Here is a 12,996-nt window from a genome sequence, read left to right on the forward strand (position 1 = left end):
TATAGAGTGTCTATGGTTGTTCCGAAATATATATAGATGTGTCGACATGATAGGTCGAAACATTGTATACGTGTCTATGGTATCTCAAGATTACATAATATACAATACAAGTTGATTAAGTTATGGTTGGAATAGATTTGTTACCAATTTTCACGTAGCTAAAATGAGAAAAATTATCCAATCTTGTTTTACCCATAACTTCTTCATTTTAAATCCGTTTTGAGTGAATCAAATTGCTATGGTTTCATATTGAACTCTATTTTATGAATCTAAACAGAAAAAGTATAGGTTTATAGTCGGAAAAATAAGTTACAAGTCGTTTTTGTAAAGGTAGTCATTTCAGTCGAAAGAACGACGTCTAGATGACCATTTTAGAAAACATACTTCCACTTTGAGTTTAACCATAATTTTTGGATATAGTTTCATGTTCATAATAAAAATCATTTTCTCAGAATAACAACTTTTAAATCAAAGTTTATCATAGTTTTTAATTAACTAACCCAAAACAGCCCGCGGTGTTACTACGACGGCGTAAATCCGGTTTTACGGTGTTTTTTGTGTTTCCAGGTTTTAAATCATTAAGTTAGCATATCATATAGATATAGAACATGTGTTTAGTTGATTTAAAAATTCAAGTTAGAAGGATTAACTTTTATTTGCGAACAAGTTTAGAATTAACTAAACTATGTTCTAGTGATTACAAGTTTAAACCTTCGAATAAGATAGCTTTATATGTATGAATCGAATGATGTTATGAACATCATTACTACCTTAAGTTCCTTGGATAAACCTACTGGAAAAGAGAAAAATGGATCTAGCTTCAACGGATCCTTGGATGGCTCGAAGTTCTTGAAGCAGAATCATGACACGAAACAAGTTCAAGTAAGATCATCACTTGAAATAAGATTGTTATAGTTATAGAAATTGAACCAAAGTTTGAATATGATTATTACCTTGTATTAGAATGATAACCTACTGTAAGAAACAAAGATTTCTTGAGGTTGGATGATCACCTTACAAGATTGGAAGTGAGCTAGCAAACTTGAAAGTATTCTTGATTTTATGTAACTAGAACTTGTAAAATATATGAAGAACACTTAGAACTTGAAGATAGAACTTGAGAGAGATCAATTAGATGAAGAAAATTGAAGAATGAAAGTGTTTTTAGGTGTTTTTGGTCGTTGGTGTATGGATTAGATATAAAGGATATGTAATTTTGTTTTCATGTAAATAAGTCATGAATGATTACTCATATTTTTGTAATTTTATGAGATATTTCATGCTAGTTGCCAAATGATGGTTCCCACATGTGTTAGGTGACTCACATTGGCTGCTAAGAGCTGATCATTGGAGTGTATATACCAATAGTACATACATCTAAAAGCTGTGTATTGTACGAGTACGAATACGGGTGCATACGAGTAGAATTGTTGATGAAACTGAACGAAGATGTAATTGTAAGCATTTTTGTTAAGTAGAAGTATTTTGATAAGTGTCTTGAAGTCTTTCAAAAGTGTATGAATACATATTAAAACACTACATGTATATACATTTTAACTGAGTCGTTAAGTCATCGTTAGTCGTTACATGTAAATGTTGTTTTGAAACCTTTAGGTTAACGATCTTGTTGAATGTTGTTAACCCATTGTTTATTATAAAAAATGAGATGTTAAATTGTTATATTATCATGATATTATGATATATAATATATCTCAGTATGATGTATATACAGTTAAATGTCGTTACAACGATAATCGTTACATATATGTCTCGTTTCGAAATCATTAAGTTAGTAGTCTTATTTTTACATATGTATTTCATTGTTAATACACTTAATAATATATTTACTTATCATTTAACATAATTAACCAAGTGTATCAATATCTTAATATGATTCATATGTACCTAGTAAGACGTTGTTATAACGATAATCGTTATATATATCGTTTTCGAGTTTCTTAAATTAATAGTCTCATTTTCATGTATATAACTCATTGTTAAAATACCTAATGAGATACATACTTATAATAAAAACATGTTAACTATATATATAACCATATATATGTCATCGTATAGTTTTTACAAGTTTTAACGTTCGTGAATCACCGGTCAACTTGGGTGGTCAATTGTCTATATGAAACATATTTCAATTAATCAAGTCTTAACAAGTTTGATTGCTTAACTTGTTGGAAACATTTAATCATGTAAATATCAATCTCAATTAATATATATAAACATGGAAAAGTTCGGGTCACTACAGTACCTACCCGTTAAATAAATTTCGTCCCGAAATTTTAAGCTGTTGAAGGTGTTGACGAATCTTCTGGAAATAGATGCGGGTATTTCTTCTTCATCTGATCTTCACGCTCCCAGGTGAACTCAGGTCCTCTACGAGCATTCCATCGAACTTTAACAATTGGTATCTTGTTTTGCTTAAGTCTTTTAACCTCACGATCCATTATTTCGACGGGTTCTTCGATGAATTGAAGTTTTTCGTTGATTTGGATTTCATCTAACGGAATAGTGAGATCTTCTTTAGCAAAACATTTCTTCAAATTCGAGACATGGAAAGTGTTATGTACAGCCGTGAGTTGTTGAGGTAACTCAAGTCGGTAAGCTACTGACACGATCAATAATCTTGAATGGTCCAATATACCTTGGATTTAATTTCCCTCGTTTACCAAATCGAACAACGCCTTTCCAAGGTGCAACTTTAAGCATGACCATCTCTCCAATTTCAAATTCTATATCTTTTCTTTTAATGTCAGCGTAGCTCTTTTGTCGACTTTGGGCGGTTTTCAACCGTTGTTGAATTTGGATGATCTTCTCGGTAGTTTCTTGTATAATCTCCGGACCCGTAATCTGTCTATCCCCCACTTCACTCCAACAAATCGGAGACCTGAACTTTCTACCATAAAGTGCTTCAAACGGCGCCATCTCAATGCTTGAATGGTAGCTGTTGTTGTAGGAAAATTCTGCTAACGGTAGATGTCGATCCCAACTGTTTCCGAAATCAATAACACATGCTCGTAGCATGTCTTCAAGCGTTTGTATCGTCCTTTCGCTCTGCCCATCAGTTTGTGGATGATAGGCAGTACTCATGTCTAGACGAGTTCCTAATGCTTGCTGTAATGTCTGCCAGAATCTTGAAATAAATCTGCCATCCCTATCAGAGATAATAGAGATTGGTATTCCATGTCTGGAGACAACTTCCTTCAAATACAGTCGTGCTAACTTCTCCATCTTGTCATCTTCTCTTATTGGCAGGAAGTGTGCTGATTTGGTGAGACGATCAACTATTACCCAAATAGTATCAAAACCACTTGCAGTCCTTGGCAATTTAGTGATGAAATCCATGGTAATGTTTTCCCATTTCCATTCCGGAATTTCGGGTTGTTGAAGTAGACCTGATGGTTTCTGATGCTCAGCTTTGACCTTAGAACACGTCAAACATTCTCCTACGTATTTAGCAACATCGGCTTTCATACCCGGCCACCAAAAATATTTCTTGAGATCCTTGTACATCTTCCCCGTTCCAGGATGTATTGAGTATCTGGTTTTATGAGCTTCTCTAAGTATCATTTCTCTCATATCTCCAAATTTTGGTACCCAAATCCTTTCAGCCCTATACCGGGTTCCGTCTTCTCGAATATTAAGATGCTGCTCCGATCCTTTGGGTATTTCATCCTTTAAATTTCCTTCTTTTAAAACTCCTTGTTGCGCCTCCTTTATTTGAGTAGTAAGGTTATTATGAATCATTATATTCATAGATTTTACTCGAATGGGTTCTCTGTCCTTCCTGCTCAAGGCATCGGCTACCACATTTTCCTTCCCCGGGTGGTAACGAATCTCAAAGTCGTAATCATTCAACAATTCAATCCACCTACACTGCCTCATATTCAGTTGTTTCTGATTAAATATGTGTTGAAGACTTTTGTGGTCGGTATATATAATACTTTTCACCCCATATAAGTAGTGCCTCCAAGTCTTTAATGCAAAAACAACCGTGCCTAATTCCAAATCATGCGTCGTATAATTTTGTTCGTGAATCTTCAATTGTCTAGACGCATAAGCAATCACCTTCGTTCGTTGCATTAATACACAACCGAGACCTTGCTTTGATGCGTCACAATAAATCACAAAATCATCATTCCCTTCAGGCAATGAAAATATAGGTGCCGTAGTTAGCTTTTTCTTCAATAACTGAAACGCTTTCTCTTGTTCATCATTCCATTCAAATTTCTTTCCTTTATGCGTTAATGCAGTCAAGGGTTTTGCTATTATGGAAAAGTCTTGGATGAACCTTCTGTAGTAACCAGCTAGTCCTAAAAACTGGCGTATGTGTTTCGGAGTTTTCGGGGTTTCCCACTTTTCAACAGTTTCTATCTTTGCAGGATCCACCTTAATACCTTCTTTGTTCACTATGTGACCGAGGAATTGAACTTCTTCCAACCAAAATGCACACTTTGAAAACTTAGCGTACAATTCTTCCTTCCTCAATACTTCTAACACCTTTCTCAAATGTTCACCGTGTTCTTGGTCATTCTTTGAGTAAATAAGTATGTCATCAATGAAAACAATGACAAACTTGTCAAGGTATGGTCCACACACTCGGTTCATAAGGTCTATGAAAACACCTGGTGCATTAGTTAAACCAAACGGCATGACCATAAACTCGTAATGACCGTAACGTGTTCTGAAAGCAGTCTTTGGAATATCATCTTCTTTCACCCGCATTTGATGATACCCGGAACGTAAGTCAATCTTTGAATAAACAGACGAGCCTTGTAGTTAATCAAATAAGTCGTCAATTCTCGGTAGTGGGTAGCGGTTCTTGATGGTAAGTTTGTTCAACTCTCGGTAGTCGATACACAACCTGAATGTACCATCTTTCTTCTTGACAAACAAAACAGGAGCTCCCCACGGTGATGTGCTTGGTCGAATGAAACCACGCTCTAAAAGTTCTTGTAATTGGCTTTGCAGTTCTTTCATCTCGCTGGGTGCGAGTCTGTAAGGAGCACGAGCTATTGGTGCAGCTCCTGGTACAAGATCTATTTGAAATTCAACGGATTGATGTGGGGGTAATCCCGGTAATTCTTTCGGAAATACATCGGGAAATTCTTTTGCAATGGGAACATCATTGATGCTCTTTTCTTCAGTTTGTACTTTCTCGACGTGTGCTAGAACAGCATAGCAACCTTTTCTTATTAGTTTTTGTGCCTTCAAATTACTAATAAGATGTAGCTTCGTGTTGCCCTTTTCTCCGTACACCATTAAGGGTTTTCCTTTTTCTCGTATAATGCGAATTGCATTTTTGTAACAGACGATCTCTGCTTTCACTTCTTTCAACCAGTCCATACCGATTATCACATTAAAACTCCCTAACTCTACTGGTATCAAATCAATCTTAAATGTTTCGCTAACCAGTTTAATTTCTCGATTCCGACATATATTATTTGCTGAAATTAATTTACCATTTGCTAATTCGAGTAAAAATTTACTATCCAAAGGCGTCAATGGACAACTTAATTTAGCACAAAAATCTCTACTCATATAGCTTCTATTCGCACCCGAATCAAATAAAACGTAAGCAGATTTATTGTCAATAAGAAACGTACCCGTAACAAGCTCCGGGTCTTCCTGTGCCTCTGCCGCATTAATATTGAAAACTCTTCCGCGGCCTTGTCCATTCGTGTTCTCCTGGTTCGGGCAATTTCTAATAATGTGGCCCGGTTTTCCACATTTATAACAAACTACATTGGCATAACTTGCTCCGACACTACTTGCTCCGCCATTACTCGTTCCGACACCATTTATTCCTTTCGTTCTATTAATCCCTGGTCCGTAGACCTCACACTTCGCCGCGCTATGACCATTTCTTTTACACTTGTTGCAAAATTTGGTGCAGAACCCCGAGTGATACTTTTCACACCTTTAGCATAGCTGCTTCTGATTGTTGTTGTTGTTGCGGTTATTATTGTTGTTGGGATGATTGTTGTAGTTGATGTTGCTGTTGTTGTTGTTGTTGTTGTTGTTGGGCCGTTTGTTGTAGTTGCGATTGATGTTGCGATTGTTGTTGTAACTGCTGTTGTTGTTGTATTGGTGATTCTTATCACCGTTTTCCTCCCACTTTCTTTTGACTTGCTTCACATTGGCCTCTTCAGCAGTCTGTTCTTTAATTCTTTCTTCAATCTGGTTCACTAGTTTGTGAGCCATTCTACATGCCTGTTGTATAGAGGCGGGCTCGTGTGAACTTATATCTTCTTGGATTCTTTCCGGTAATCCTTTCACAAATGCGTCGATCTTCTCTTCCTCATCTTCGAATGCTCCCGGACACAATAGGCACAATTCTGTGAATCGTCTTTCGTACGTGGTAATATCAAATCCTTGGGTTCGTAACCCTCTAAGTTCTATCTTGAGCTTATTGACCTCGGTTCTGGGACGGTACTTCTCGTTCATCAAGTGCTTGAATGCTGACCACGGTAGTGCGTACGCATCGTCTTGTCTCACTTGCTCTAGATAGGTATTCCACCATGTTAACGCAGAACCTGTGAAGGTATGCGTAGCGTACTTCACTTTGTCCTCTTCAGTACACTTACTTATGGCAAACACCGATTCGACCTTCTCGGTCCACCGTTTCAATCCGATCGGTCCTTCAGTTCCATCAAATTCCAAAGGTTTGCAGGCAGTGAATTCTTTGTAGGTGCATCCTACACGATTTCCTGTACTGCTAGATCCAAGGTTATTGTTGGTATGTAGCGCAGCCTGTACTGCGGCTATGTTTGAAGCTAGAAAAGTACGGAATTCCTCTTCATTCATATTCACGGTGTGTCGAGTAGTCGGTGCCATTTCCTTCAAAATAGTCAAATGGAACAAGTTAATCATACAGAATATTAAGAGTAGTTAATAGTATTTCGTAGCATAATATGAACTCATTTATAAAAGCTTTTTCTTCATATTAGCGTTTTATAAGTTTAAATTCGGGTAGTACCTACCCGTTAAGTTCATACTTAGTAGCTAATATACAATTCAACAACTACAATTCTATATGAAAAACTGATTATAATAATATTTCGCGTTCAAACTTTTATATAATATTTTACAAACTTACAATACCGCTTATTTTACATAAAGCATGAAATATAGCACACAATAACTTTGATACAAGATAGTTGTGAAGATAATTCTAGCTAGTACACAAGTCGTTCAGCAAAGGCAATAAAGACACGTAATTCATACGTCCAGAAACAAGTCATGCATTCTGGTTTTACAAGGACTACTTCCCATCCTTGGTCTTGTGGAACATAACTGTTATGGCCATTGATAAGATAGCGTGTTGTAACGTCGTCAAAGGGACGAGGGTTACGTAATGTCCAACAGTCCCGTAACAATCTAAAAACCTCATTTCTTACCCCAATTACCGACTCCGTCACTTGTGGAAACGTTTTGTTTAATAGTTGTAGCCCGATGTTCTTGTTCTCACTTTGGTGAGAAGCGAACATTACTAATCCGTAAGCATAACATGCTTCTTTATGTTGCATGTTAGCCGCTTTTTCTAAATCACGAAGTCCAATATTCGGATATATTGAGTCAAAATAATTTCTTAACCCGTTGCGTAAAATAACATTTGGGTTCCCCGCAATATATGCGTCAAAGTAAACACATCGTAACTTATGGGTTTCCCAATGTGATATCCCCCATCTTTCAAACGAAAGTCTCTTATAAACCAAGACATTCTTGGAACGTTCTTCGAATGTCTTACAAACTGATCTCGCCTTAAATAGTTGTGCCGAGGAATTCTGGCCTACTCTAGACAAGATTTCATCAATCATGTCTCCGGGTAGGTCTCTTAAAATATTGGGTTGTCTATCCATTTTGTGTTTTTAAACTGTAAAATAGACAAGAGTTAGATTCATAAAAAAATACTTATTAATACAAGCAATTTTTACATATATCATAAAGCATAAGAACACTATATTACATATATTACACCACACGAATACAACTATCTTATTCCGACTCGCTCGTTTCTTCTTCTTCGGTTTTGGTTCGTTTTGCCAAGTTTCTAGGGATATATGATGCTCCCCTAATACTAACTGTCGTTTTCCACAACGGTTTAGAAAAACCTGGTGGTTTAGAGGTTCCCGGGTCATTGTTACAACTTAAGGACTTCGGGGGTTGACGATACATATAAAGTTCATCGGAGTTGGAATTAGATTTCTCTATTTTTATGCCCTTTCCCTTATTATTTTCTTTTGCCTTTTTAAATTCAGTTGGGGTAATTTCTATAACATCATCGGAATTCTCGTCGGAATCCGATTCATCGGAGAATTGGTAATCCTCCCAATATTTTGCTTCCTTGGCGGAAACACCATTGACCATAATTAACCTTGGTCGGTTGGTTGAGGATTTTCTTTTACTTAACCATTTTATTATTTCCCCCACCGGTTCTACTTCTTCATCCGGTTCCGATTCTTCTTCCGGTTCCGATTCTTCTTCCGGTTCCGACTCTTCTTCCGGTTCCGATTCTTCTTCCGGTTCCGATTCTTCTTCCGGTTCCGACTCTTCTTCCGGTTCCTCTTCGGGAACTTGTGAATCAGTCCACGAATCATTCCAATTTACATTTGACTCTTCATTATTATTAGGTGAGTTAATGGGACTTGTTCTAGAGGTAGACATCTATCACATAATATCAAACACGTTAAGAGATTAATATATCACATAATATTCACATGTTAAAAATATATAGTTTCCAACAAAATTTGTTAAGCAATCATTTTTCAAGTAAACACGGTCGAAGTCCAGACTCACTAATGCATCCTAACAAACTCGATAAGACACACTAATGCAAAATTCTAGTTCTCTAAGACCAACGCTCTGATACCAACTGAAATGTCCCGTTCTTATTGATTAAAAACATTCCATATTAATTGATTTCGTTGCTAGGTTTTGACCTCTATATGAGACGTTTTTCAAAGACTGCATTCATTTTAAAACAAACCATAACCTTTATTTCATCAATAAAGGTTTAAAAAGCTTTACGTAGATTATCAAATAATGATAATCTAAAATATCCTGTTTACACACGACCATTACATAATGGTTTACAATACAAATATGTTACACAAAATAAGTTTCTTGAATGCAGTTTTTACACAATATCATACAAGCATGGACTCCAAATCTCGTCCTTATTTAAGTATGCGACAGCGGAAGCTCTTAATAATCAACTGAGAACAAACATGCTTAAAACGTCAACAAAAATGTTGGTGAGTTATAGGTTTAACCTATATATATCAAATCATAATAATAGACCACAAGATTTCATATTTCAATGCACATCCCATACATAGAGATAAAAATCATTCATATGGTGAACACCTGGTAACCGACATTAACAAGATGCATATATAAAAATATCCCCATCATTCTGGGACACCCTTCGGATATGATATAAATTTCGAAGTACTAAAGCATCCGGTACTTTGGATGGGGTTTGTTAGGCCCAATAGATCTATCTTTAGGATTCGCGTCAATTAGGGTGTCTGTTCCCTAATTCTTAGATTACCAGACTTAATAAAAAGGGGCATATTCGATTTCGATAATTCAACCATAGAATGTAGTTTCACGTACTTGTGTCTATTTTGTAAATCATTTATAAAACCTGCATGTATTCTCATCCCAAAAATATTAGATTTTAAAAGTGGGACTATAACTCACTTTCACAGATTTTTACTTCGTCAGGAAGTAAGACTTGGCCACTGGTTGATTCACGAACCTATAACAATATATACATATATATCAAAGTATGTTCAAAATATATTTACAACACTTTTAATATATTTTGATGTTTTAAGTTTATTAAGTCAGCTGTCCTCGTTAGTAACCTACAACTAGTTGTCCACAGTTAGATGTACAGAAATAAATCGATAAATATTATCTTGAATCAATCCACTACCCAGTGTATACGTATCTCAGTATTGATCACAACTCAAACTATATATATTTTGGAATCAACCTCAACCCTGTATAGCTAACTCCAACATTCACATATAGAGTGTCTATGGTTGTTCCAAAATATATATAGATGTGTCGACATGATAGGTCGAAACATTGTATACGTGTCTATGGTATCTCAAGATTACATAATATACAATACAAGTTGATTAAGTTATGGTTGGAATAGATTTGTTACCAATTTTCACGTAGCTAAAATGAGAAAAATTATCCAATCTTGTTTTACCCATAACTTCTTCATTTTAAATCCGTTTTGAGTGAATCAAATTGCTATGGTTTCATATTGAACTCTATTTTATGAATCTAAACAGAAAAAGTATAGGTTTATAGTCAGAAAAATAAGTTACAAGTCGTTTTTGTAAAGGTAGTCATTTCAGTCGAAAGAACGACGTCTAAATGACCATTTTAGAAAACATACTTCCACTTTGAGTTTAACCATAATTTTTGGATATAGTTTCATGTTCATAATAAAAATCATTTTCTCAGAATAACAACTTTTAAATCAAAGTTTATCATAGTTTTTAATTAACTAACCCAAAACAGCCCGCGGTGTTACTACGACGGCGTAAATCCGGTTTTACGGTGTTTTTCGTGTTTCCAGGTTTTAAATCATTAAGTTAGCATATCATATAGATATAGAACATGTGTTTAGTTGATTTTAAAATTCAAGTTAGAAGGATTAACTTTTGTTTGCGAACAAGTTTAGAATTAACTAAACTATGTTCTAGTGATTACAAGTTTAAACCTTCGAATAAGATAGCTTTATATGTATGAATCGAATGATGTTATGAACATCATTACTACCTTAAGTTCCTTGGATAAACCTACTGGAAAAGAGAAAAATGGATCTAGCTTCAACGGATCCTTGGATGGCTCGAAGTTCTTGAAGCAGAATCATGACACGAAAACAAGTTCAAGTAAGATCATCACTTGAAATAAGATTGTTATAGTTATAAAAATTGAACCAAAGTTTGAATATGATTATTACCTTGTATTAGAATGATAACCTACTGTAAGAAACAAAGATTTCTTGAGGTTGGATGATCACCTTACAAGATTGGAAGTGAGCTAGCAAACTTGAAAGTATTCTTGATTTTATGTAACTAGAACTTGTAAAATATATGAAGAACACTTAGAACTTGAAGATAGAACTTGAGAGAGATCAATTAGATGAAGAAAATTGAAGAATGAAAGTGTTTTTAGGTGTTTTTGGTCGTTGGTGTATGGATTAGATATAAAGGATATGTAATTTTGTTTTCATGTAAATAAGTCATGAATGATTACTCATATTTTTGTAATTTTATGAGATATTTCATGCTAGTTGCCAAATGATGGTTCCCACATGTGTTAGGTGACTCACATGGGCTGCTAAGAGCTGATCATTGGAGTGTATATACCAATAGTACATACATCTAAAAGCTGTGTATTGTACGAGTACGAATATGGGTGCATACGAGTAGAATTGTTGATGAAACTGAACGAAGATGTAATTGTAAGCATTTTTGTTAAGTAGAAGTATTTTGATAAGTGTCTTGAAGTCTTTCAAAAGTGTATGAATACATATTAAAACACTACATGTATATACATTTTAACTGAGTCGTTAAGTCATCGTTAGTCGTTACATGTAAATGTTGTTTTGAAACCTTTAGGTTAACGATCTTGTTGAATGTTGTTAACCCATTGTTTATTATAAAAAATGAGATGTTAAATTGTTATATTATCATGATATTATGATATATAATATATCTCAGTATGATGTATATACAGTTAAATGTCGTTACAACGATAATCGTTACATATATGTCTCGTTTCGAAATCATTAAGTTAGTAGTCTTATTTTTACATATGTATTTCATTGTTAATACACTTAATAATATATTTACTTATCATTTAACATAATTAACCAAGTGTATCAATATCTTAATATGATTCATATGTACCTAGTAAGACGTTGTTATAACGATAATCGTTATATATATCGTTTTCGAGTTTCTTAAATTAATAGTCTCATTTTTATGTATATAACTCATTGTTAAAATATCTAATGAGATACATACTTATAATAAAAACATGTTAACTATATATATAACCATATATATGTCATCGTATAGTTTTTACAAGTTTTAACGTTCGTGAATCACCGGTCAACTTGGGTGGTCAATTGTCTATATGAAACATATTTCAATTAATCAAGTCTTAACAAGTTTGATTGCTTAACATGTTGGAAACATTTAATCATGTAAATATCAATCTCAATTAATATATATAAACATGGAAAAGTTCGGGTCACTACAGACGTGGCTGCTCACGCGCCTAGTATAAGGGCTTAAGCATAGAAGCTGCCTGCAGGGCTTACGCATGATGCTGGGCGACCTACAGAACGTTGGGCGGCAAATAATGAAAACTGCCAAATTTCGTTATCTTTTGTGTTGTTTGATCCATTTTTCTTTATAAAAATGGTGTTTTTATGCGTGTATCCCCTAGGATACACCATTAAGTCCCCCCCAGTTTAATGTCTTTATTTTTGCAAAAAATAAAGTCATTAAACTAAAAATAAAAGATGCCTTTTTCCTCGAAGACACAAAAACTGCTGTAGCCGTCTGTATTTCTGTGCTGACGTCACATTACCAATTATGAATCTGCTCCCAAAATCTTTTTGATTTATTTTTGAAATTTAAATTTTTGCCCAATTAATCTGGCCCATACACGTGTCTCAATCTCATCCTTTCATTATCCATTTGCTTGACTATAAATAGCCTGTCCCCCTTTCCTTTTTCCTTTTTTCGAAAACTGATTATTTGCGTTGAAGATAACTGCAATTACTCATTTTAGCGACTTGATAAGTGCAAGGTCAGTTATCACTCATGTTTCTCTTCTGCTTGTATTTCTTTTATTTTGCATACTACCATGGCCGAATCCAGCAACACTTCTTCCCAAAGAGACAATCGCGATGTGAGCACTATTCTGTCAAGTATCACC

Source organism: Rutidosis leptorrhynchoides, chromosome 2 (assembly GCF_046630445.1).
Source record: "Rutidosis leptorrhynchoides isolate AG116_Rl617_1_P2 chromosome 2, CSIRO_AGI_Rlap_v1, whole genome shotgun sequence".
NCBI classification, from domain to species: Eukaryota; Viridiplantae; Streptophyta; class Magnoliopsida; order Asterales; family Asteraceae; genus Rutidosis; species Rutidosis leptorrhynchoides.